This window comes from Vicugna pacos, unplaced genomic scaffold, assembly GCF_048564905.1.
Source record: "Vicugna pacos unplaced genomic scaffold, VicPac4 scaffold_19, whole genome shotgun sequence".
Taxonomy (NCBI): Eukaryota; Metazoa; Chordata; class Mammalia; order Artiodactyla; family Camelidae; genus Vicugna; species Vicugna pacos.
This window is the reverse complement of record NW_027328740.1, coordinates 65,123,473-65,150,182: the sequence shown is the minus strand read 5'-3', so window position 1 is coordinate 65,150,182 and position 26,710 is coordinate 65,123,473. Positions and strand designations below refer to the sequence as shown.

The 26,710-nt window shown below is 47.5% G+C and overlaps 1 protein-coding gene and 1 long non-coding RNA gene across 1 annotated transcript; one reads left to right on the top strand and one right to left on the bottom strand.

Moving 5' to 3' along the window:
• The window catches only part of LOC140693124 (uncharacterized), an 843,637-nt gene that overhangs the window by 197,533 nt on the left and 619,394 nt on the right, over positions 1-26,710 (bottom strand).
• LOC140693188 (uncharacterized) lies at positions 1,441-5,085 on the top strand. Its single transcript, XR_012068902.1, has 3 exons — positions 1,441-1,691; positions 1,839-2,046; positions 4,817-5,085. It is a non-coding gene; the product is annotated as an uncharacterized lncRNA (long non-coding RNA).

Sequence of the window (26,710 nt, the reverse complement as noted above, 5' to 3'; positions counted from 1 at the left end):
CCGCGTCAGTCGGCGGCCGACATCCTTTCTGGGGCGGCGTCTCACAGACGGTAAACGTACGGCAGCGCCGTTGGCGGGGCCAGTGGACATGGACCGGGGTGGGATCCGGGTTGGTGTGGCGGCCGGGGAGGGCTGTGGTGCCGGGGAGCGGGTTGGGGCGGGGGGGACAGGGCTGGGGCACAGCCTCCGGCTTTCCTCCCCCTCGGGCTCTGGGGCTTGGACCGCGACTCCGGGTAGCCCTGCGTGGCCGCGGCCTCCCAGAACCCCTGGGAAGGGCAGGTGGAGGACCCGTCTTTTATGAAGCGGGGCCTTACCCGCGTTTTGAAGAGCCCCAGAATCAGATGTTGGAATAGGGTGGTTTATCAGCCTTGTATATCAGCAGGGAAATTTCAGTTCCATCCAGATGTTGGCTCCTTCGCTAAAACTCAGGAATAAGACAAGGGTCAGTGTCAATTAGCAGTTATCTAGGGCTTGACTCAAAATAGACTGTGCGGGGTGTAGAGATGGTAGATGGGCCCTCCCTTTCAAGGTTGGTAGTCTTCTGGGATTAGAGGCCTCAGTTGAGGATTACATCCTCATCTGCAGTAATGGAGGTTGTGGGAAACATTAACACAGAGAAGGGAGGGGTGTTGCTGCGGTAACTCATTAAAGAAGCCAGGACACTTGCCTGGCTCTTGTGTAGGAGAGTCTCGCCTAGGGTAGGGCAGCAGTTATCAAAGTGAGTCCGAGGCCCCTGAGATGCAAGACTATTTTCGTAGGAACGCCGGGAAGTCACCTGCCTTTTGCACACTCTTGCACTCCCGAGTTTCCTGTGGGGTTTTCCAGGGAAAACCTAGTCTGTGATATCACAAAACAGGTAATGTAGAGGCAGATAGAATTAAGCTCTCACCAGTCCAAAAGAGATTCTCAGAAATTAAAATCACTGCTATTCCTCTCATTAATGATTTTTGTTTAGAAAAATATACTTATTTTTTGCTTAAGAGTATTAATGGTATCATGTAGTAGGTTGTTATTATTTTTAAGTGAACTCATAAGCATTTTTTAAAGTTCTTATTTAACTTCTAACACAGGAACTATTGATAGATTTAACCCACATAAACAGCAGCCTTTTGAAGTCCTCAGTATTTAAGAGTGTACAGGGGTCTTTAGGCCAAGAAGTTTGAGATTCCCTGGAGAACGGGTGCTCAGGTACTAGTCAGGTGCTTAGCGTTGATAGACAGATGCCAAGATGTCTTCTGCATGTGCTCCCGGACTCGAAATAATTGGCCACACAGAGATCGGTGGGCAGTGCCTCCACTATACAAACCAGAAGCTGCTGAACGTGTCTTGAGTCTAGGCCATGTGCTGTGCAGAGATTCCCATTGTATCTGTTCTATCTAAGCCGGGATTCCTGTGCAGAGACCTGGCTCTGAAGACCCGCTCTCCTTTGCTCCCTGCCAGGTACCTTCTGTGTTATGTCAACCCTCCGGAGGGCTTCAGCCTCCGTAGGGGCGTCTGTATCCACATCGCCTTCCTCCTGAAGACCCTGCTGAAAATGGAAGAGTCGGTGCTGGTGATACCCCCTTGGGGCCGCCTCTACCATTAGCAGAGCCTGGACATCCACCAGGTCCGGATTCCCTGGTCTGACTTTTTTGATCTCTCAAGTCTCAACAGAAACATCCCTGACAATGAGTACGAACAGTTCATTGCAGGTGAGATGGTGATCGTTTAACCGGGGCCAGACGGTTTTTGTTCTGGTTCCGATGTGAACATCGGGCCGTCTTGCTTCGGGTTTGTCAGTCTGCTTAGGGGCCGTGCTCATGTTTCCTGCACTGCAGGTGAATTTGGTCTTTCCACAGTTTTTCTCAGGAAATATATCTGAAGTGTATGAGCTCTGTGTTCCCTCCCCTCTGAAAACCCTGGCCTTCTGGTGAGATGGAGCGGTGACAAGGAGGCCACTGCCACAGAGGCCTTGTCCCAGCAGGACTCGCTCCCTGGGCAGTAAGGGCCATTCTTACCTGAAGGAAAACACGATGTATGTGTACCATGGGCCACGTGCTGGAGAAGGTATGTAACCTCTCATTCAGTATAATTTGGTCCTGCTCAAGCTTCCCATTTTACTTTTTGTAGGAGGTAAGATTTGAAGATTTTCTTTGAATACAGCTATTTAGAGCTTATCTTTTTTTTTAATTGAAATGTGGTTGATTTACAATGTTTAGTTAGTTTCAGATATACAGCTGTTTTGTTAGTTTCAGGTATACAGCATAGTGATTCAGTTGTACATATACATAGTCTATTCTTTTTCAGGTTCTTTTCCATTATAGGTTGCAAGATACTGAACATTTTCCCCTGTGTTCTACAGTGAATCCTTGCTGTTTGTCTGTTTTACATATAGTAGTTTGTAATTGTTAATCCCAAACTCCTAAGTTTGTTTCCTAAGTCTGTGAGTCTGTTTTTGTTTTGTAAATAAGTTTATTTGTATCTTTTTTAAAAATTCCACATATAAGTGGTATCATATGTTACTTGTCTTTCTCTGTCTGAGTTATTTCACTTTAGTGTGATGATCTCCAAGTCCATCCATGTTGCTGTAAATGGCATTATTTCCTTCTTTGTTACAACTGTGTAATATTCTTTTATATCTAAATACTACATCTTTATCCAGTCATTTGTCAGTGGGCGTTTAGGTTGCTTCTATGTCTTGGTCATTGAAAACAATGCTGCTGTGAACATTGGGGTGCAGGTATATTTTGAAATTAAGGTTCCCTCTGGATATATGCCCAGGAGTGGGATTGCTGGATCAAATGATGTCTTTTTTTAGTCTTTTGTGGTATCTCCATATTGTTTTCCACATTGGCTTCACCAAACTACATTCCCAGCAATAATGTAGGAGGGTTCCCTTTTCTCCAAGCCTCTCCAGCATCTATGGTGAGTGGATGTTTGAATGGTGGCCATTCTGAGTAGTGTGAGATGATAACTTATTGTAGTTTTGATTTGCATTTCTAAGATAATTAGCGATATTGTGCCTTTTTTTCATATGCCTATTGGCCATTTGTATATCTTCATTGGAGAATTGCTTGTTTAGTTGTTCTGCCCATTTTTGGATTGGGTTGTTTATTTTTTTTTCTTATTAAGTTGTATGAACTATTTTTATAGTCTACAAGTTAAGCCATGTTCAGTCTCATCTTTTGCAAATATTTTCTCACATTCCATAGGTTGTCTTTTCATTTTGCTTATGGTTTCTATTGCTTTGAAATAGCTGATAGGTGTAACTAGGTCCCATTTGTTTATTTTGGCTTTTATTTTCTGTTGCTTGGGTGGATTGCCCTAGGAAAACACTGCTGAGATATATGTCAAATAATGTTTTGCCTATGTTTTCTTCTGAGAGTTTTTTAGCGTCTTGTCTAATGTTTAAGTCTTTAAGCCATTTAGAGTTTGTTTCTTTTTTGGTTTTTTTTTTCAACTCTATTATATGCTTTCGATTTGTGGTTACCCTATTTTTCAAGTATATCAACCCATTATCATATCTATTTCCTTTAGACTGATAATCACGTAGGCTCCAACACATCCTAAGAATAATGAGAAAAAGGAAAAAGAAAGAGAAAAAAATCTATCTTTTCTTGCTACCATCTCCCTTTCCCACCTTTTTGTATTTTGATATACTTTTTCTTTTTTACATCTTCATGTTTATTGTCTTGTAACTCGTTATTTCATTTCCAATGATGGTTTTCCCATTTCTATAGCATCCTGCTTCCTTTCTGTTTAGAGTAGAACCTTTTAATGTCTCTGTTTGGTTCCATAATGCTGAATTATCTCCCTAACCCCCTCCACCCTGAGCCTCTGAATACTCAGTACAGGGAAGCCAAACCATCCTAGCCTTCATCAGTCTTGGGATGCAATCTTCAGAGTGGGAAAGAAGAATCATTGAAAAATAATATTCTGTTTGTTGCTTTCTACCCTTGCCCAGAGAGTGAGAATCACCTCTGAAGGCGGAGGAAGAAAGATGGGGGCATGGGGCACAAAGTCTTTTCTCCTTTTGCTACTGAAAAAATGATTTCTTTTGTAATTAGTGATGATGCCCTTTAAATTGGTAAGATCGAGATTCCACAGCTTCAGCGCCTGTGAATAACCAGCTGGGAGAAAGCTCTCCAGGGCCCCTGCAGTGGGAAAGGCAGCCCCTCTGAGCACCTGTTGTTCTGTATTCTTCCGGCCTCCACACAGTTTCGCTAGGCACTGTGCAGGACGATGCAGTTCCCCAAGGTGGAGGACTGGGAGACCCCTGCTTGGTGGCAAGCCACAGGAGCCCACACTTGAAGGACAAAATGAAGAGTAGTGGGGCGGGCATAGGAACAGAGGATGGTTGAGACCCAGGATAGTTTCCTGGAGGCCAGCAGGTGAGACTGGCGGGGCAGATGGGGCCCTGGTGCATGGGCAGTCCTTGAGGGATCTGAAGCAAAGATATGAACCAAGATACTGGATTCGTGTGGGGGTAAATCGCCCCCTGGAGGCCACGTGGCAGTGCAGCGAGCCCAGGAGGAGAGGGCATTTCCCCAAAGTTGGGTTGACAGATCACAACCAACTCACTGGGAACCGAGAGGTACAGAGATATTGTTAACTTTTTGTCCCTCTTCCTGGAAAAAAAATTGCTTCCTGTTGAATAGCCTGTGTAGTTAGTGAGAATTAAAGACATGAAGTAACATTTCCTCAAAAGTCATCCATTGTGCAGTTGTTTGTTAATAATGGTCAAATGCAAACTTGAATAGATTAAATCAAACAGTCATCATCGTATTTTAAAATCTTTTAAAATAAAAAATCTTGCTGTCTTTGTTCTTCATTTCAGGGTTCACTTGGTGATAATAGTAACAAAAGCAACAGCAAACCTTTAAAGAATTCTGTCCTGCTGTTCAAGGAACTCTGTGTTCATGACAAACAAATGAGGTGGCACTTTACAGGAAGGACAGTCATTAATCACACAGCTAGTAAATGGCAGGGGTGGGACTTGAACCCAAGCTGTCTGACCCCAGAGCCCCCTCTCAGGCCCTTCAGTGCAGCTCATCACTTGGTATGCCCAACAGAGGCCAGCATTAAAGAGCAGCATGACCTTGGCTGCTTGGCCTCTGTTTCTTCATCTGTAGAATGGGGGTGTGGGCAGTGAACTCTGTGAGCTCAGTGGTCACTTCCTCCAGCTCTGCTATTCTACTGCTTTGAGTTAATTTAAGAAGTATCCGAGCCCCTGAATGGCCCACCCATAGGCTGGCGCTTTGCTAGGCCGTGGGTTACGGAGAAAAATAAGATCAGCCTGCTTCTCCAAGGAGCCTGTGTCCCTCCACGGCAAACGGCTTTGAGGCCCAGGCTCCCTCGCTGGCAGTCGGGGACTGGGCAGGAATGTCTGATAGAAGATGGAGGCAGAGCCCTTCCGGGAACAGTGGTGGCCACAGAGCTATCAGGAGCGGGAGCATCTGTCCAGGCTGCTGAGAGGGGGGCCCTCATGAGGCCAGTAGCCCCCCCAAACTAAGCCCTCAGGACAAAGATCCAGCCATTCCTGCAGTGTCACAACAGAGCCAGTCCATCCTCATCACTGTGCCCCTGTGCTCCTTTGTCCTGGGGCCTCTCTTCCCCCTACACCCAGAAGACTCATCTCTCTCTCTTCTCTGAGTGTCCCCTCACTTCACCCATGGTCCCTGCTTCCTAGGCCACCATCTCTGGAGTTGACGATTTGCCCCCTCACACTCTCCGTTTGATCAGGAGCCTGGGTTGACCTCCTTGTGCTCACTTTCCCCCATGAGGTGATTTCTCCTCCTCTCTTGGGAACACCTGGAAAACCCAGTCCATTCCTAGCAGTGCCTGCCACCCTGGCCTCCCTGCTCATCTGCCTCAGTCAGGAGCAGCTGGACCACCAACTCTGTATTGCCTCACCGCCTACCATCAAGACGTCAATGTTGATTCTCCCTCCACCACCCAGTATGGTCATTGTAGGGTCTTCTTCTCCGTCAGCCTGAGCCAGACACCTCCCATTCACCCTACCCCCGGGCTCATACCCGGGCGTGTCTCCACCCCAGGTCCAGCCTCTCTCCTTTATGTGCCCAACTCTAGCCATCCAGCTGCTTCTCCACCAGCCTCGTTGGCCCTCCTTCACCCTCACTGGGGCATCATGCACTGACTCCTCTGCTTTCCTACCTGTCCACGTTCCTCTTACTTCCACTTCCCCACCTTCCAGCTCTGCATCCACAGTCAGCACTCTCTTTATGACAAACAAAACTCCCTTGACCCTTGATCTTTTCATTTCCTCACCAGGATGACTTCCATCTCGGTTCACCCAGCTCTATTTGTTCTGAGCCTGCAGGCAGCAGGCTCTCCCAGCACAGATTTCTAAGACTACAAATCAATGCCCAGCATGTTGCCACTGCCAGGCAATCCTCCAGGATTTCTCTAGTGAGCACATTTCCCCACTTGCCACACAGTGGTGTCAACATTCTATGCTCTCTGCACACCTCTAAGCTTCCCTCTGTCTCTTCCCTGACTCCCAGCAGATGGCCTTGCCTCCTGCTTCAGAGAGAATGACATGTTACTTGAAGGGAACTCGCTCACCTGCAGCAAATCTGCTCACCTCACCTTTTATCTGTCCCTCTCCCACCTGGACTTTAGCTGTAGTTGTTCTTAATTTAGTGAGTTTAGTTGACATATATATACACAGTTAAAAGCTTAGCACACTATAGGCTACCTTCTTAGGCTTACTTTTTCAATTTAACATAGGGTGTATGATGCATCCACTTCGTTGCATGTACCTGCAGTTCATTTGTTTTAACTGATCTTAAATGTTGTGTGTGTGACAGTAACACAAGGCAAGTGTAAGCCAGGATTCAGGATGCTGGTTACTTCCTGTGAGAAGAGGCCTAGGGCAGGATAGGACACAGTATGTCACTGTCAATAGTCCTGTTCTGGTGCTGGGTGACAGGTTCACAACTGTTTCTTATAATATTAATTTTAATACATAAATACTTCTGACAGGCACCTAAGGTGAGAATGTGTCATGAGCCAAGATATACAATGGATAATATTACATCATTATTGTTATGTAATCTTGTTATAAAATATAATATTCATAATCCTACATTGTTATGTGTTATATATTATATAGATGCATGAATTATATATTATGTATATAAATAACTACATATGTATTATATACTATCTGATAATAAATAAACAGAACATAACATGCTAGTATATCTACTATTATGTATTATTTAATAAATAATATACTATATCCTGTTATATGACATGGCACCTAATCTTTAATCAAATAAAAATATGTCACTATATGTAATGGTAATTAATAAAATTAAATGAAAATGCCCGCAGCTTTTAACGCCAACACCGCTCCAGCTGTCACTGTCTATCTTCTTCCCTTTCATGGTCGAGGTCCTCACGGTGCTATCTGTTCCCCTTTTCATCTCGTTATCCTGAACCTTCCTCCCCCTCCCATCCCATGCTGCCTTCTTCCCCGTGGTCCCTCTAGTCACCAGCGGCCTCTGGGGCACTGATTTCAGGGCAGTGTCTCAGGCCCAAGCTCACCCGCCTGTCCTCCACCTCTGCCACTGCTGGTGGGGACAGGGCGGGGGGCAGAGTGCACCTGTTGTCCTGGAAGAGAATACAGCACAGACTCCGTGACCAGCAGGAGGTGTGGCCGGAACCTGCAGGACTGGGGGGAGAGCCAGACTGTCTGCATCCAGACCGGGGGCACTTGGAGTGTGAAGAAGCCCAGTCCTCACTGCCCCTGAAGTGAGGAAAACACCCTCAGGTGAGTTAAAGTGCTTATGACCTAGGTCTGTTGGCTGCAAAGGACAAAGGGGTCCCTAAGGGGAGGTTAGTTGATGTTCCAGGCCCCACAAAGGCCCTAAGGGCTGGCGGGGAAGCAGGCTGGATGCTCCACTGGACCCAGTGTCCCCTCGGGGGTGGGGCCTTCCGGAACAAGCAGAAAGCCCTCAGTCTCTTGGGGAACGCGGCAGTGTGGGAGCATCCCTGCAGTGAGTCAAGTGACGTCAGGGCCTGTGGGATCCGTTTTTATGGCCACATTGAGCCACAGCAGAAGCCACAGCAGGAGTGGATTCCTGTCTCTCCAGCTGACATCCTCGTGTCTGAGTGCCAGGCTTCAGACCCGATCCCCTGGGGTGCTAGGACAGTTATACACAGAGGCGGCTCGGGGAGGCCTCAAGAGGGCTGTACTGGCCTTGCTGTCGACATGATTACACAAAGATCAAACAATCCATCGATGGGAAGAAAATAAGAACCATGGTCACATCTGGACCGCAAGCTTAGATGTGGTATATGGGTGATATTTATCGACAATCTGGCGAGGATCTGGTCAAAGCTAGAGGCCAAGGCAGCAAACCGGTAGTGACACTAAGGAACATCGTGGTGCAGAGGCTGGATTGGGGGTCTGAAGGCTCCTCCCAGGAGGAGCCTCAGTGTTTGGGAGGTGGCTAATGTGCCTGCTTCATGTCACTAGCAAGTGATGCCACCTGCGGAAAATCAGCTATAATCCTGAGCCGGGTCAGCCCTGGGTGATGTGATAAAGGCTCCTACAAGAGGAGGCGCCAGACGGATAGTGAACCAACCAACAGGCTGATGAGTTTCTGGCCTGTGTTTATCGTGCTTTCGCAGCCAAGAATGAGGAGAGAGTTGAATGGTTCACCATGAAGATTTTAACAACTTAAGAGAGTTCCGTGTCTCACTGCATTTCAGTGTCACCCGGAGGAATTCAAGAGGTGTTTAGACCCAGAAGGGACTAACAGCCTCTTGGTTCCTCATCAACCTGACAAACCCACCAGCCCTCTATGGCCAGACCTTGGCAAGTGCCTTCCCTTGTTCTAACAAATCCCTTTCCACTCACGCCTGTGGTATGCTTTTATTTTTGTTTAATTAATGGGAATGAAGATACCTTACAGCCTCTTCAGATCTTTCCTTAGGCCTTCTGCTCTTAGACCCTGGCAAGGGGGCCCGCTGCCCTGGGTCCTGCACTGCAGAGGGTCCCTCTGGCCCTGACACTTCCTCTGGCCATGCCCTCCATGGGGTGGAGTCAGCAGGGCCAAGGGGGCAGGGTCATTGGCTCCATCCCATGCTCTAGAAGCCCAGGACCCCAGATGCCCTGTCTCAGCAGCCCCTGACCCATTCCTAGTGCCTGCACCGGCTCTCCCGGAAGCTCAGATTCCCAGGACTCACAGAGAGGCCAAAGGGCAGCTGTATGTATGGAGGGTATGAGCAGATCCCGAATGTGAGTTTTGAGTGTCCCCCTGTGAACATCCAAGGCCACTTGTGGCAAGGGATGGACCCAGCATTGGGAAGAAAAGGATCAGGCTAGTGGTCAGAGACTGGGAATCAGCTCTCCCCACACGCTCACTTTCTTTGCCGGACTCCCCTGTGTCTTGGAATTCTAAATTTGAACCTGGTCTTCCCCCTTATAATGAACGTATATTTGTAAAGGCAGGACTTTAGAACCTACTGCACTTAACATGTTTACATGTACAGGATGTGAGCTCCCAGGTATGCTCTGGCCTGCACTTCCAAAGGTCCAGAGCAGTTATGTTGGCTCTACTGAGACTGTAATTGGTAAAGACCATCTCCAGAGAGGAGAGCTCCTGCTTCACGCTCCAAAGTCAGGACCTTCTGAGTGGATAAAACAATGGACACTGTGACCCTCAATTGTAAACTGATTTAGAATAACGCCAAAGTGTGTAAGACGTGTGTGTGTGCACGCGCGCACCTGGGGACGTGTGTTGTACATGACTGTGTGTTTGTGTGTGCTCACGTGCACCTGGGGATGTATGTGGTTCTGTATGTTATGTGTGTGTGTGCGCCTGAGGATGTGTGTGGTTGTGCGTATGTTATGGGTGTGTGGGTGGTACATGACTCCATGTGTGTGTGCCCGTGGGGATGTATGTGGACTAGAGCCAGTGTGTCTGCACGTGTGTTTGTGTGTACGTGCATGCATTACTTTTAATAGTAGAAGCTGTCCTTTAGAAATACGATGTAGTAAAAATTGTATGATGTCCTTTGCTGTATAAATCAAAATTAAAATTATCTTCAATCACCAGAAATTTAGTCCCCCTCAGATTCTGTTTTTTTTCCATATTGATTATGTCTTCATTTTACTGATGAGGAAACTGTAGCTTAGAGATGTTGACTGACTCAACCAAGGGCATGGAGCTCGCGCGCCCAGGGCCAGGACCCAGTCCAAGCCGCACTGCTCCAGAGGCCTGGAGCCCTGCTCATGATCATGCGTGGCCTCTTGGCGGGGGAACAGATTCTGATGGGCTGTGGCCAGTGTGCAGGCTGCCCGTGCCGGGGACTCGGGAAGCCGGGTGGAGAGTACCAGACAGCAGACAAGAGTGAAGGGCTGCTCAGAAGTCAGATAGTTTCCTAGGTCTTGGATGAGGAAGGAGGCTCACTGCTCATCCTTGATCCCTTTGCTGGTGGCCAAAAGGGACCAAGGCCCACGAGAGCACTTCTGGGAGCTGCCTGCCAACACCTGGAAAAGGACTGCTCAGGACTGGCTCTGCAGTAGGAGCAGAGGAAGGAAATGTCGCCTCCTGGTGGACATCCTTTGTGATGGCAGTAGGAGGCCTAGGAGCCTTGGTATCGAGGTGGCAAGGCAAGGTCCTAGTGGATGATCGTTTCCACGTGTCTTAAAAATCATTGCTTCATATATTTTATCCATTTTGTGGTTTATTTTAGGGTGGTAAATATGGTCAGTGTTACTCCATATTACCTAGATTAATTAATTTTTTTATTGTTAATTTTCTCTTCAGTGATTTGGAAGCTATATTGCCTCTTAAAGAAAATTCTCTCTAAATCTTTATAAATCATCTCTAAGTTCATAAATTTTTATGCAATTGGACCAGTATTCCTATAAGAGTCTCAAAAATGAAATAATCTATTAGATCCTGTTCCTCAATAATGATAAATTTAGCATATTTTACCTCTCTGTTGTTCTAAATTGTGTGTGTGTGTGTTTGTGTGCTCCAGTTACTACTTTTTAGACAGTTGCTTTAAGTTTGTTACATTAACAAAGAAAATATAGGTATATACATCTTGGATTTCATTGCTCACTACCACTATTTAATCCCATGTCTTTCCCACTTTTGAGTTATTTACTTATTGGGATTTCCCAATCAACTGGACACATGATTGACTAATTGTTTTTGAGTGGTGGACTTGGAACACTTACATATCTATATGCAGATTTATGTTCTCCTCGTCAACAATTCTCAGAGTGTTGTTGATGGCCCAAGCCTTGTTTTAAATTAAGGCATTGTTTTTCATCACCAAAAAAAAAAATTATTAATTTAAGGTGTTGTCTTTTTATGGCTGGCTAGTCTTTTATGGTGAATGGATATTAATAGAGATTTCCTTAACCTTCCTCCTTCTTTTTGCCATAACTCGAATTCATTGAGAAACATGTTTTTACCATTTCTCAGATGGGCTTCAACTTTGACTTCTGCTTTAAACCATCACCCCACTCTTTTTCTCCATGCTTATTCCTGAAAAAGTGAGCTCTCTATTGGTTTATAGGTGGTTCCCGTCAAAGATTTGTGACTCCCTGTCCAAAGTTCCAAAGGAAGAGAAAAGGAAAGATTCCTGTTTCTGGTGGTTACATTTTGTCAGGTTAGAGATCTAGTTATCCATGTGGCTGCAGTGGAATCTGCAATATCTTGGCTCAGAGTTTCGTTTTTCTGGCTTACTAGGGGAACCGCATTAGCTGGGGTCACGTCGCTGTGGCCGTTGTCAGGATCCTGGGACTGAGGCAGCCCCTTTGCCTCCTTGTTATTTTGATCTTGCAAACTGGGTCCCAGTTATGTGAACCCTGCACCTGGTGGCCAGGATCGCCCCACACATGACGTGTACCCAGTTCCTTGGCGTCCCTCACTGCTGTCAGCTAGTTCCAGTAAGAGTACGTGATGGCTTCCACTACTGTCCTTCCTCCATCCTCTCCAGGCAGGCCCTCCTTTCCCACTAGTTGGCCCTAAGCCTTCTCTCCTGCTCTACATACGCTGACGGAATTCCTCAGGGTTTCCAGCAGGTAGATGGGTCTCTTCTATGTTTGGACCCCTTCAGTGCTTGCAGTGAAAATATAGGATGTGGGAAGGAGGAGCTTGGGGATTCTCCATATCTAGGGCCTCCCTATCCAGCAGATTCAACTAACGGTGGATTGAAAATATTGTTGAAAAAACAGAAAGTTTCAAAAAGCAACACTTGAATTTGCCATACACTGGCAACTACTTACATAACATTCATGTTGTATTAGATACCATGAGTAATCTAGAGATAACTTAAAGTACACAGGAGGACACAGTGAAAGAGAAAGTGACAACAAATATATGTGTATACTCATGTATAACTGAAAACTTGTGCTGTATGCTGGAATTTGATACAACTTTGCAAAATGACTATAACTCAATAAAAAAAGTTTGTATATATATATAAAAGTAGATGGGGGGATGTACATGAGTCCCATGCAAGTCCTATGTCATTTTATACAAGAGGCGTCAGCATCCATGGATGTTGACTTCAGGGTGAGTCCTGGAACCAGTGCCCCATGGTTACCAAGGGATTACTGGAAGTCCAGGCTCCTTATCCCAGCCTGCCATGTCCCCACATGGTCTGACTCCTACCTGTACCACACTTCCCTTGTCACTCTCCTCCAGCCCTGGCAGACTGCCCTCTGATTCTTGAACAGGCCACACTCACTGCACTTCATGTCTGGCCCTTAGAAATACCCATTACTTTCTGAGCATGGCTCTGCTTTCACAAGATGGGCTGCATTGTCACTAGAGAAGTCAGTGTGGAGGTTCCTTTAAAAACTGAAAATGGACTTAACTCATGATCCAGCCTTCCCATTCCCGGGCATATGTCAGAAGAAAACTCTAATTCAAAAAGTCACATGCACCTCAATGCTCACAGCAGCAGTATTTATAATAGCCAGGACATGGCAACAACCCAAATGTCCATTGACAGGTGACTGGATAAAGAAGTAGTAGTATATTTATACAATGGAATACTACTCAGCCATGAAAAAACAAATAATGTCATTTGCAGCAACATGGATGGACGTAGAGATAGTCATTCTAAGTGAAGTAAACCAGAAAAAGAGAAAAATGCCATATGATATCACTTATATGTGGAATCAAAAAAAGAAACATATGAACTTAAATACAGAAGATAAACAGACCCACAGACATAGAGAAACAAACTTACGGTTCACAGGGAGAGAAGGAGATGGGAAGGGATAAATATGGGGATTCGAAAAGTGCCCCTCTTGGGGAGTGATGGAAATGTTAGCTATCTTGATCGTGGTTATGGTTTTCTGGGTGTAGACATTTATCAAATTCACCAAGTAGTACATGTGAAATATGTGTATTTTATTGTACAGATATCATACCACAATAAACGTGCCCTTAAAAAAAAAACAGGAAAACACTGGCAGCATTTTGTCCTACGTTTTTATGTGTCTTAAGTGAGTGGGTCTTCAAGATTCTGGTCTGCCATATTTTCTGAACCAGAAGTGCCCTCCTTCCCTTTTCTTTGGTAAACTGTCAGTGGGTGGCATTTATTCCCATGGCTTCAACTGCCCTCTGTCCAATGATTAACTGTCAAATCTTTTCCAGCATGGACATCTCAGTTCAGTCCCAGAAATATATTTCTAATTGACAAGTAGACATTCACATTTGGTTAGCACATAAAAATCTCAAGCTCTATTTGTCTGGATTTACACTCGCCCAGAACTAGTTTTACTTTTTCAAACAATGGCATCACTGTCCCATCTCTCTTCTGTGCCAAACATCTGGGAGTTTTCCTTTACTTTTCCACTCCCTCACCCCCATCAGTACTACAATTCTATTCCTTAATGTCCCCCAACTAAGTCCCTGCTCCTCGCTCCCCACTGCATTAATTCCCACCCCTTTCTAGTCTCCCCAGTGCTGTACTTTAGAGTGAACAATCCACTTTGCTCACTTTTAATGACTAATCTGTGTCACTCTCCTCCTTAAAACCGCAAAGAATTTCACGCTGCGTGTGTGAGGAAGTCCACGCTCTCTGATTTAACGTCACACCTTCTCATCACCTCATTGCTGCTTTTTTTCAGCCTCAGCTTCCGTTAGTTCCTCACAGCCTCTAGCCTCACTGACGTTCCTTCCCTAAGTGCAAAGTGCTCTTAGACATGACCAGGGGTCTGCACGAGACACGCAAGCTGCTGAGAATCCCGTCCCCACCATGCACTCTCCTGGTCTACAGATTTGCTGGAATCCGTCAGATGTCAGTGCAGAAAGCATTTCCTCTCTGACACCTTCCCTATCTTCTAGAACACAGCCCCAGGCAGTGCAAGAGCCCCTCTGAACATATAGTATATATGATGCAAAGTGACTTTTACCACATTGTTTTGAAAATCTATTTAAATTTGTATCTTCCACGACACACTGTGATCTCCTTGAGGGATGGGGGGCTGTGTGGTATTTGTCTAGACAGCTAATGTCTGGCATAGACCCCGGGCCATCGGAAACAGTGTGCTGACTCATCAAGAAGACTTGTCGTCTTTGCGATGTAAGAAAGACTACATGCTCTCTGAACTTACACCATCCGGCAAGGGTCAAAATAATTTCACATAGAACTACAGAGGCAAAATATGTGTATTCTTTTCCTCTTTGTGAGCCCGAGATCATAGGCATCCTGGAACGGAGGTGTCACTCAAAGCTGTCTGTCCCCTAGGCTGTTACGCCCAGCTTCAACATATTTTTTGAAGTTGTAGGGATACGTGTACATCACCCCGTCTTAGAGCAAATGGTGCTTCAGCCTGACCAAGTTTAATGTCCATATAAAAATCAGAAATCTTCCAAACTGAAGCCTGAAGAAACATTTCCCTTTTCTCCTTCCAGTCTGTGTGTCATCTGCACCCCACATCCCCACTGCTCATCTGCGTCAGGCCACGTTCTATCTAGAAACATTTCCGGTGGGACACTTGGACAAGAACTAATTACAGCAGTAATGAAACTGGTCCCATGAACGTAGGCTCTGCACAACAAGGATGTTTGACGGGAGGCCTCAGCCGCGGCCTGCAGGGTCTGTTCACGTTTTCTGCCTGGCTTCCCTGCAGATGTTGTGCAGAAAATGAAGCCTGCAGTTAAAGTCATAGAAGGCCCAAGAAATCCAGAAAAAATGGAGTGAGATTCATCTCCTTGGGAATATTTTTGAAAACCATCCACTAATAAGAAGAAGAGATTTAAGAGGTACGTTTCAGACCAGATGATGTCCAACTGCAGGTGGGTCAGTTTTGTCATTGTTGCTCGCTAGTTGGCTTTCTGCTGCTTCTAACATGCCGCCTGTAAGAGAAGTGGCCTGAGTCGGCCCTCAGAGCAGAAAGGTGAGCTGGGCCTGGAGACAGCCAAGCTCCTCTGCTGTGTAGTGACCCGCTGAGAAGGAAGGGTTGGCCCAGAGCTTCCTCTGACTCTCTCCCTCAGTTATAAACTCTATGAAGGGAAAATGGAACAAAAATCTTAATTCAATATGGTATTGTCAAAGTATAAAAATAATTGTCTTTGGAGGGGATGGTATAGTTCAAGGGGTAGAGTACATGCTGGATTCAATTTGCGGTACCTCAATGTAAAAAAATAATAAAAAAAATCTTTAAAAAAAGAAAAATAACGAAGAAGAAAAGAGATCTCAAACAACCCCAGTTTAAAAAGAAAAAATTCCTTTAAAAATAGTAGTCAGCTAGGCCTTTTGCTAGACTAGGAGTTTGGGATTAACAGGTACACACTACTATGTATAAAATAAATAACCAACTCTCAGGTCCTTAATAAATTAGTTCAACCTGAATCCTTTTTCTTTTTTCCCCTAAGCAACCCGTGGAAGCCTCTGAAATTCTCATCTTATAAAAGAATTCATTTAAAGGTGGTTTGAAAGTTACTGGTTAAAACAGTTATTTGTGGTTCCATGAATATAGGTCTAGTAAGAAAGACAGACAGTAAACCAGTAAGCAAATAAATATATGATGTACTGCCAGGTACTAATAATTGCCACAAAGAAACATAAAGCATATTAGGAGAGAAAATGTTTGAATAGGAAATATGTGTGTGCTATTTTAAATAATCTGGTCAGATAAGTCCTCTCTGAGGGTAAATAATTTGAACAAAGTCCTGAATAAAGCAAAAGAATAAGCCACGTAGGTAACAGACAAGAAAAGCCTCCCAGGCCGGAAGAAGTGTAAGTACTAGACTTGGAGTTAGAAACGCAGCTGTACTGGTGGGGACCATCGGGGCGGTGAAGATGGGCTGGAGCAGAACGGTGAGAGCTGAGGCTGCAGAGATCGGTGAGGGCCTGGATCACATAGGGCCTTGGTAGGGACTCTGGATATCCTTCTGAATACAATGGAAAATCACGAAAGTATTTTGCAATGTGGAACTACTTGATCTGATTCATACTTTAATAAGACCGTTGTGGGTAACGTATGGGGAATAAGCAATGGAAACAGGGCAAGGTAAGCTGATGGGAAGCCAGTGGGAAGAGTGCTGCTGACCTGGAGAGAGACACCGAGGTTGGACTGGGATGATGGCGGGAGACGGGCAGAAAGGGGGACACGATTTAACAGTAACGGTCACAGGCCTTAATGCTCGAGTTGGACACAGACACAGAGTGGTACAGGGTGATGGGTGTGTGATATTTGGGGATGAGCCACAGTTTTTGTGCAGAGACCTGACAGGAGAATAAAGTGGGGACGTTGACGTCGGTAAGAAAGGTTGGTGGGTTTTGAATTCCCCCTAGAGTCGCGTCTGTTTCTCTGTACATGACGTCAGCAGAGCAGGGATGGGTGTTCCTACTTCTGCAGAGAATTGCGTGTCCTCCTCATCGACTAATTCGAGAGGCCGACCTGCCCATCCAATTGCAACATCTTGAATCTGCTTCTTTCTATCCAGGAGGAGATTTCCAACTAAGATGCCAATCAAAAATTCCCGTGTCCAGAGTTAGAGATTTGTGCCTTTGGGAGGGTCTCAGAGATGCCTCCACAGAGGCTCGGTGTGCTCTCTCTCCCTCAGAGAACACAGTTACCTTCAGTCCGCTGGGTCTCAGCAGAGAAGATTTCACACATAGCCCCTCTCAGGCCCTGGGGACCAACCTCCCGCTTGGCCGAGCTCTGAAAATGAGCACGAGTTCCGGGCAAAGGGCCTTCTCCAGGGGGCCATCTGGCAGATTACATGAGGACAGTGTACAAAAGGGTGGGAGGGTTGATGGTATAAATGCATTTTAATTTTTGCTCTGAAACTGATTCTGTCCTTCCGTTTTGTTAAGCAAGTGTTCTTAGGCCAGACATGATTCTCCTTTTTTCTTTATATTTGATCATCCAAGAGGTTTAGATAGGGGATTTGTTTTAGGGTAAGAATCTTTAAAAAAAAACCCTTGCAAATAGCGTCTTGTTAGGCATTTTGACAAGTGAATTCTCCAGGCAGTATTGAACCCCCTTGTTCCTCCAGGGGGTCTCCAAAGGTATACATGTTCCAAATCTGACCCAAAACCAATGAGACTTTTCTTTCTTTTAAGAACTTCACCATGGACAAAAGATGTCACTAAAGAAGGTGAGAAAAGAGCAGGTCCCCATAATCCAGAGTCCCTCCCAAAGAGCCCACAGAAGTAAAGAGGAGATGAACGAGAGAAACGTTTTATTTATGCACACGCAGGAGCCAACCAGAAAAGTAACTACCATGTTAAATGGTGAAAGTTAAAGGCTTTTTTATCAACCTAACTTAATAGGGAAAAGGGAAAGGAGAGAATTGGCTTCCATGACAGCTTTTCTTCTGCATCTTTTGAATCTCAGTTATCTTCAGCTTAAAGAGGTTTTGTATTAACCGTGGGTTCCATCTGACTTTCCATTCCTCAAACTTTGTTCTTCTTTTTCAAGATTCACTCATGTATTCTGACCTCCTGGATTTTCCACGTGAATTTTAGATTGATTGTCAATTCCTGCAAAATACCACCTGGGATTTGGGTAGGCATTCTTTGAATCCTTAGATCTATTCGTGGACCTTTGTCATCTTAGTAGAATGAAGCCTTCTGCTCCATGAATATGGGATTATTCTCTTTGAATATAGGTCTTAATTTCTCTCAACACACTCTCTCATCTATTGTAGTCTTCAGTGTCCAAGTCGGGTACTTCTTGCTCACCTGTATTGGATGCTGATTCAGAAGAGACACGACCTCCTGGAGAACCTCTGCTTCCACTGAGCTGACATGGAACTGAGTCCTGAGAAGGCTTTAAATTCTTTTAAAAATAGGATTAATGTACTTTAATTACTCCATAGATGAGTAATGAATGGGTCACATTAGCATAGGATTTTAATCCTTTTAGAATTAGTAGAGTAATACAGACACAGTACAAAAAATTGAAATATTGCCTAAAAAAGAAGTGATTTGTAATTCCCACCCACAGCGGTGTCTGTCATGAATGATTTGGTGCTTATGTCTCAGTCTCTGTGTCTCTCAGTATGTCTCTCTCCATCTCTGTCTCTCACACACTCACAATCAGGTCAATTTCCATCTATATTGATTTCACACACATGTGGTCGTGCAGATGGGACCCTGGATGCAGAGAGTGGGTCTGCATACTTCCACCCTGAGGCCTCCCTTGACATTGGGTTGAGACCAGGCACCCACTTTTCCAACTGAACAGCATTCATTCATCCACATGAACCAGAACGAATGGACCCCATCCCCTCTCCATCAATATTAGTGTTGCCTTAATTCCGACTGTTTCAACCAGTGCTGTGATGGACACCCTTGAAAAGGCATCTTTGAATAGGTGTGTAAGGATTTTATTGGGATGAACTGTAAGTATCAGATCTTCTGGGGAAGAGATGCATCTGTGGCCCTTTGATGCGTCCTGCACCCTGTTCTCCTGAAGAGGAGTGTCCCTTCACTCTTCCCTCCAGGGGATCTGCTGGAGCCTCTGCCTGCTTACATTGTCACCAGGGCTGGTTGTCACCTGACTAAAGAACTGCCAGTGTGATGGTGACCGATGCTGTCTCTGCAGTGTTTCTCTCTGCCTCTGTTCTCACCTGAGAGGTCAAACATCTCTAACACACACTGGCCACCTGCATTGCCTCTCATTGGAACTGCCCATGCCTGTTCTGTTTCTGTTTAGAACACTGAGTTTCAAAAGGATTTTGGACTACAGGGATGGGAAAAATTTCTCCAACCTTTGGTTATGAGGAATGAATTTTCCAGGTTGTGGTTTGCCTTTCAAGCAATTTTTCTGGGCTTTTACTAATTTTTTTGATTCGTTTTGTTTTGTTTTTGCCACAGGAAGAGCTAAGCATCTCCCTTGTGTCTTCTGGCTGTGGTGTCACAGGGGGAACAGCAGTGTCTACCCTGAGATTATGCACAGAGTTACCAAAAGGGCTTCATTTTGTGCATCACATCTTTAATCCCCCTGGATATCCCCTGAAAATAATAAAAATGCTGTTTCAAGTGAAAACAAACAAAAATCCTCAGCCCCAGGTGAAAACATGTGGGCAGGAAGGAAAAAATCCTTTTTTAAAATTTCATTGGCAGGGAACAACCAGTAGAGGTAAAGACACGCAAAGAGAAAGAGGACTTGGGGTTGTCAGGGGCTGGGTGAGGAGGGAGGGGAGTGCATGCTCTGGATCCAAGGTTTCACTTTGAGGAAAGAAATAGTGTGAAACTAGATGGTAGTGATGGTCGCACAACATTGTGAATACCCCTAATGCTCCTGAATTGCATAATTTAAAAGGGGAAAAGTCTATATTTTATTACATGAAACTCTAAAAAGAAAAATAAAGGATGTCATAAATGATGTGAAACAAGCAAAGGAAACTAAAGAAAATGAAACAAAAACATCTCCAGCGGAAGGGACGTCAAGTGTGTGGGGGGACTGACGGTGGGATTTTGGAAAACATTTTGGAGAAGAAGGTGTGGGTGGGTGCAGAGGGGGCTCTACCCCAGGTGGTGGTGATGCCTGAACTGGTTCTCCATTGCCCAGCAGTCCAGCTGCAGATGCAGGTTCAGGAAGAGCTGCAGGAGCGGCAGGAGGTAGCTCGAGGTCTCCTGCAGGATCCAGTTCGTCCCATTTTTGGTCTGTGACATCTTCCCCTGCCCCTGCCTCCTCTGTAACTATTGGAAGTGGAGAGAGTTTTAAGTCTTGTGGAAGACCTCATGCTGTGAGAGAGGAAAATTTTACGCACCTGCCTCCCTTTCCATGTGCCTCTACAAGGACAGAAATCTTCCCAGAGCTTTCCAGACAGCTCCCACCCAGAAAGTGCCCACAGGATGTGTTCTGTGACTGAATTTTTCCAGACAGGTGGTCTGAGGCCATTCTTTTTTCTGGTCCCAACAGTAGCCTCTAGGGACACCTCCCTGTGTGGCCCAGCCTTTGCCCCACCCTCACCTACACACATACACCAGCCCTGCCTTTTTGACCTTTGGTCTCTGCTTCGGGGGCTCCTGGTCCTCCACCTGACTTGCAGCGAGGTGGGCACGGTGCTCCAGGTCAGACCAGGGTGTGCTGAGCTACCCGTCAGCCCCGGGTAGGTCCCTGGGAGAGCCCTGGGTGATGTCTGGGTCGGAGGCCTGCCCCACTGATTTGTGGGCCATGGTGGTGGGGACCCCTCCATATCCAGACCCACCAGGAGTCTGCGCTGGCCCTCAGAAGAGTGACACACCAGCCCTTCACTTGGGGAGGGGGCGTTGGTGTTCTTATTCATCAGCTTCTTTTCAATATGTGGTATCTGGCTCTGCAATGATAGTGACCAGCAGCTGACCCAGCATGGAAGTCTCAGAGTCCTTCCCGGCCAGGAACACTCCTGATTCCTTAGACTCTACCCTCTGCTGCTAGATCAGACCAGAACCTTTTTCAGCTCAGACATCCGGGAGGGAAAATACATACCCAGAGAGCATGGGCTCCACCTCGGGCAGCAGGACCCTTCCCAGCCTCTCCACATCTCAGCCAGCCAGCTTTGTCCTGGGCTGTCTATGTGACTGGGCCCCCCAGGCCTCTGTCCTTCTCTTTCTTGAGGCAGATACCCATCCCCAACTTGACTGCTCCACCTCCACCAGGCAGGATGGGGCCGTGTGGCTACCTGGATGGGATCTGAGTGGTGGCCCAGCCTGGAGGGGCCTGCCCTGGGCCTCCCTGTGTTACCTTTGGGTCTCTCTGTCCAAAAGGCCAGAGGTGCCTTGGGTGAGACCTGACCCAGTGCCGGCAGCGTTGGTAGAGACCCTCGCTGCGGGCTTTCTGGGGCCTGCGGCCTCAGGATAATGGAATGCAGCAGAACATGCCTCTGTCTCCAACCAGGTGAGCTGAGTAGGGACTTCTCTACAGAGTGGGTGCCTGGTGACTTCGGTTCCAAGTTCTGTTGGGCTCTATTGCCAGGGAAGTGAGGTCACTTCCTGGGGTCCACTTCTCCAAGCTTCCTCCTGACACAAAGCTCCTCAAGGGCCTTTCTGGGCTTCCAATCTCTCATTTCTCACTCCATGCCATGTCCACACACAGTGACACCAACTCAGGCCCCCCCCCATAGCCCTGGGGAGGCCTGGATGCAACCAGTGCCGCAGCTCTGAAGACACAGCTGGGTTCAGACCTGGCTCCCCCTACTCAGCAGTGTTATCATCCTGGACAAGCCATGTGCCTCTCAGGGCCTCCCCAATCCCCCATCAGCACAGTGGGGATCATTCTGGCCCCTGCTTCCTAGAGAACCCATCCTGTCTCTAGACCTAGAAACACCTATTGCTTCTGTCACCCCCACGGGCTGGCATCACAGGGAGATCGTGCACAGACTCAGCAAAGGAAGGACCCCACAGAGGGCTGGCAGAGTTCAAAGCACACCCCACACAGGCCGGGGTCTGCCCTGGGGTCTGGAGAAAGTCACTTTCCTTGCTGCTTGCTTCCCCGCTCCCAGTCGTGAGACTGAAATTAAATACAACTCTGACATCGTCCGCTCTGGCATACAACCTCCTAGGTCATTCTGTCATGTTGAAATACAGGCCCAGTGTCCCATCTCGGCCTCTGTGGTGGGCTGCCCCACAATGGCTTCCTATTTTTTGTCTTCTGTTCCCACACCCTTGTGGGATCCCCACACCCTCCCCTGGAGGGTGGATCGACTTTGGGACCAGGTTCTGACACATAGACTGACTTGTGAAAATGTATGTGAGTTCCACTCATTACCAGCTCCAGTGTTCTTTCTCTCGGTCTCTGTCTCTCAGTGCCTCTCTGAGTTGTCTCTCTCTCTGTTTCTCTGTCTCCCCGTGCTTCTCTGTGTTTCAGTCTGTCTGTCTGTTTTCCTGTATGTATGTGTGTATATATTTATGTGTATATGTGTGTATTTATGTGTGTGTATTGTACGGGTCCAGGGCAGGTCACTTCTGAAAATCCCTTGATGACATATTGATTATTTTGAATTCATGTTACTGAAGAAACATTATCTTTGAAAATTGTGCAAGCACTTTGGTGGGATCTTCTCTAAGGCTCAGCACTGCTAGGGAAGGGATGCACCTGTGGCACTTTGATGTATCCTACACCTTGTTCTGCTGGAGAGGAGCGTCCATTTGCTCTTCCTTCCAGGGTACCTCCTGGGGCCTCTGCCTGCTCACATTGTCACCAGGGCTGGTTGTCACCGGGCTAAAGACCTGCCAGGGTGATGGTGGCCAATGCTGTCTCTGCAGTCTGTCTGTCTGCCTGTGTCCTCACCTGAGAGGTCAAGCATCTCCAGCACAAACCGGCCACCTGCACTGCCTCTCGTTGGAACTGACTCTGTGTGTTTTGTTTCTTTTCAGAACACTGGGCTTCAAGAGCTTTTTGGACCACAGGGATGTGAAGCTTTTTTCCGACCTTGGGTCATGAGGAAAGGTTTTTCCAGGCTGTGGTTTGTCTTTCCAGCTGTCTTTCTTGGCCTTTGTTTTCTGCTTTTGTTTGGTTTGATTTTGCCACAAGAAGAGCTAAGCATCTCCCTTCTGGCTCTGATTTCACACTTAGAACAGCAGTGCCTACCCCGAGATTATACACAGAGTTACTAAAAGGGCTTCATATGGTACGTCTCATCTTTAATCCATCTGGACTTTCCTCTCAAAATACAAAAATGCTAATTCACGTGAAAAAAAAATAATTCACCCGTCCCTACTTAAGATATGTGGGCAGACAAACCAAAAAAAAAGCCACCTTTTATACGATTTCATTGATAGGGAACCTCCAGGATAGGTAAAGACATAGAGAGAGAAAGGGGATTAGGGCTTGTCATGGGCTAGGGGAGGTAGGACGTGGGGTGCTCTTTGTATACAAGCTTTTACTTTGAGGAAGGAAATAGTCTGAAACAAGTGGTGCTGGTCTCACAGCACTGTGAATGCAATTAATGCTCCTTAAAATTGCACAATTTAAAATGGAAAAAGGCTAAACTTTATTCTTATATACTTAAAACAAAAATAGAATATAGTATAATAGAAAAGAAAAAATCTGACTCCATAGAAGATCTGTCCTTTTGGCTTTAACCCTTTGCCCTCTTTTCTAGGCTTAGTTTTACTAGCTCTGCACCTTTGTAAAACAATGTTGCCTTTAGCCTTAAATATACAGGAGAGCCTACTTTCAAGGCTCTGATTTTTAAGGATATTAACACTTTTGCACTTATATAAAGACAACAGGTTGTAGAATAGAAAACTACTTTTGTTTTGTTAGAGGACTTACAGAGGCCTGGTCTACATAAACAGCTGTAAACCAAGATAATGGCGGACTAATATCTTGGAGAACCATCTTCCACATGTCAACTTCAGGCTCTTATTCTGCTAAAAAGTGGAGGGGCTGTGGTTGGTTGTTGCAAACTTGTTGGTGTAGAAATTCCTTGTTCTTGGAATCCTTTGCAGCTGTCCACGTGGGTCAGATCATGGTGTTTCTGCAAAACCTGCAACAAAACTAACTTTTTCTATTCTGCAACTTGTTATCTTTATAGGAGTGCAAAGTGTTAATATCCTTAAAGCTCAGACTTTTGAGAATAGGCTCTCCTGTTTATTTCAGGCTAAAGGCAACCCTGTTTTACAAAAAGTGCAGAGCTAGCAAGTCTAAGCCTTGAAAACACTGCAGAGGGTTAAAGAAAAGGAACAGATCCAATATGGAGTCAGATTTGTTCTTCTCTATTACAGTGACTTTTGGTGAGAGCTAAGTGGATGATTCCTGGGTGGGTCCTCCACTGTCCCAGGCTGGATTTCAGGCAGGATCCTTGCCAGATTCACCATGATTTTGGACCTAATCTACCGCAGAGAAACTGACAATTATTGGATTAAAATTACCTTTCAAAATCCCTTCAATTGCCTGTAAACTATACCACAGCAGGGGATGTCTCATTGGCCAGTCAACTGCCAGTCTCCCCTGATGCAAGGGACAAGCGTCGCGGTGAGATCCATGGTGGCCTGGCCAGTGCACCTTCCTACTTTGCTCTAAAGCTTTGGATTCCTCACTTTGACACTTTAAAAACTCCCTTTCCTCTTCCCTCTGGCCTGGTGTGAATGAACAAGGTCCCTGCACCCACCTGTGCTGAGTCCATGCCATGCACACAGCCCCATGCACACAGCCCACCATCTGCTGTGTAACCCTGGGATCAAGTGCAAACTCTGAACTCCCCCACACCAAAGGTCCGCGTGCCCAGTGCCTCCGCCCTAGGGGTCCAGATCACCATCAGTACCATCAACCACCCAAAGCCCAAGGCCAGTGGCTGGCAGCCTGGGATCAACCTGACCCATCGGGTCAGTTGAGGCACAGGCTGCGGGGATCAGGGTGCCAAGGCGGGAATTGGAACCACCTTCAGCCCAGCCTGCCTCACCCTGTAGTCTCAGACATTAACTATGAAGGTGCACACTAGGCTCGATCCCCCACTGGTGGCAGTAGTCATCATTACTGGAGCACGGATTTCCCCACCCCAACCACAGGGTGAGGGGTGAGTGAGTGAGCTCAGAGTAGGGGTGCACTCAGATTGAAGGGGATCCCATGGTGTGGGGGTACAGGTTGAGAGGTGTGGGGCCCGATCAGAGTGGAAATGACCTGGCTGAGAGGTGAGGGGGATAATTTCAGGTTGTTGGGTGTCCTGTGTTGAGGCATGAGGGGTAAGCTTGTGGGTGTAGGGGCCATAGGTTAGGACCTAGCAGGATGGAGTGTCAGGGCAGGGACAATGGTGTGAGGAGAAGGAGCCCTGTCTTCAAGGTCTGGTGGGAGACTGGGCCTGGCCAGTGGTGGGAGGGTAGTAACAGGGAGGGGAAGTTGATCAGGGGAAGTGGGGCTGGGTGGGTGAGGCCTAGCCTAGGGCAGTCGTGGTTCTAGTTCTGTGCCAGGACCCAGTCGGTGGCTGGGTGAAGGCTCTGGGGATGGAGACCCAGCGGGACAAGCAGGAGGGGCCCCACCTGGCTCCTCCCGGCCCCAGCGGCCAGGGCCGGTAAAGCAGGAGACCCACCCGAGCAGTTTGCGCTGCGGGCGGGAGGAGGAGGGGCGCGCACGCGCAGACGGACAGACGCGCGGACGCCGGAACCCACCCAGAACGCGTGGAAGCTGGCGGCAGCCGGTTGCTCCTGGACCAGCTCCTGGAAGAGGAACACGGCCTGGGGCCTGGGCCGCCGCTTGCCCGCGGCTCGGCTGCCGCTGCCGGACAGTTAAGAGGGCGCTGGTAGGGGCGCGCTGCTCGGGGACCCGGCGGGTGACGCCTGTGCTGTGCAGCTGAGGATGCGCCCAGGGAGGGGTGCGGAGGTGAGGTCCCGGCCGCGCGTCCCGTTAGGACCCAGAGGCGGGTCCCAGCCGCCGCTGTGGTTCGTGGTAACCCCGGTATTAGTAGTTCCTGAACACCGCGTTTTTGCCGCCGCTTCTACCCGGGTTTAGGAGAGCAGGTACAGCCCCGGGAGTTGGGAGGGCGCGTGGACGGTTCCAGAGCATCTCCGACTGGTCCTCAGACGATGGCCTGCTCCTGGCAGGCGGGTGCGGTGCGGTCGCGGGGCCTCGGATGGAATGGGGACTGCCCCATGAGAGCCCCTGGATTTGCTCCCATCTTACCCGCGGCCTGACCTTGGGGGCGGCCTCTAAAGACCCAGGTTAGTGGGACTCAGGTTACAGGTCAGTCTGCTCCTGGGAGATGGGCTCGGTGCGATCAGTGTGCTGGGATGGCTGCAGCAGCAGCGGGAAATTGTTGCAACCCCCGCTCTCACAGGGCAGTCCCAATCCCGCCATAGCAGCCGCCACCTTTCCCTGACAGCACAGCACCCGCCTTCCAGGAGCAGGCTGACCTGTAACCTGAGTTCCACGAACCTGAGGCAGCAGAGGCCAAGCTCAGGCCATGCGCTGGGGAGTTTGAAGCAAATCCAAGGGCTCCCATGGGCAGACCCCATAACCCGCCACTGCCTTTGACCACACCGTGCCCTCCTCCCGAGAGCAGGCTGACCTGCGGACCGTGCCTGGAGCAGCAGAGGCCGAGCCCTTGACAGGCCGTGGGGGAGATGGGGGCAAATCTACCAGCTTGCCAGGTCGCTGCCCATCTCCCTGCCGCTGCCCCATGTTCGTGGACCACTTGTTTTCAAGTCAGTGGTTTCCTGAGAGGCAGGCGTGGTGCAGTCAGGTGGCGGGGGCTGCAGGGAGGGGTGCTGCCCCAAGGGGAGCAGGTGGACTTGCTCCCATCTCCCCTAGGGCCAGACCTGGGGACGGCCTCTGCTGCCCCAG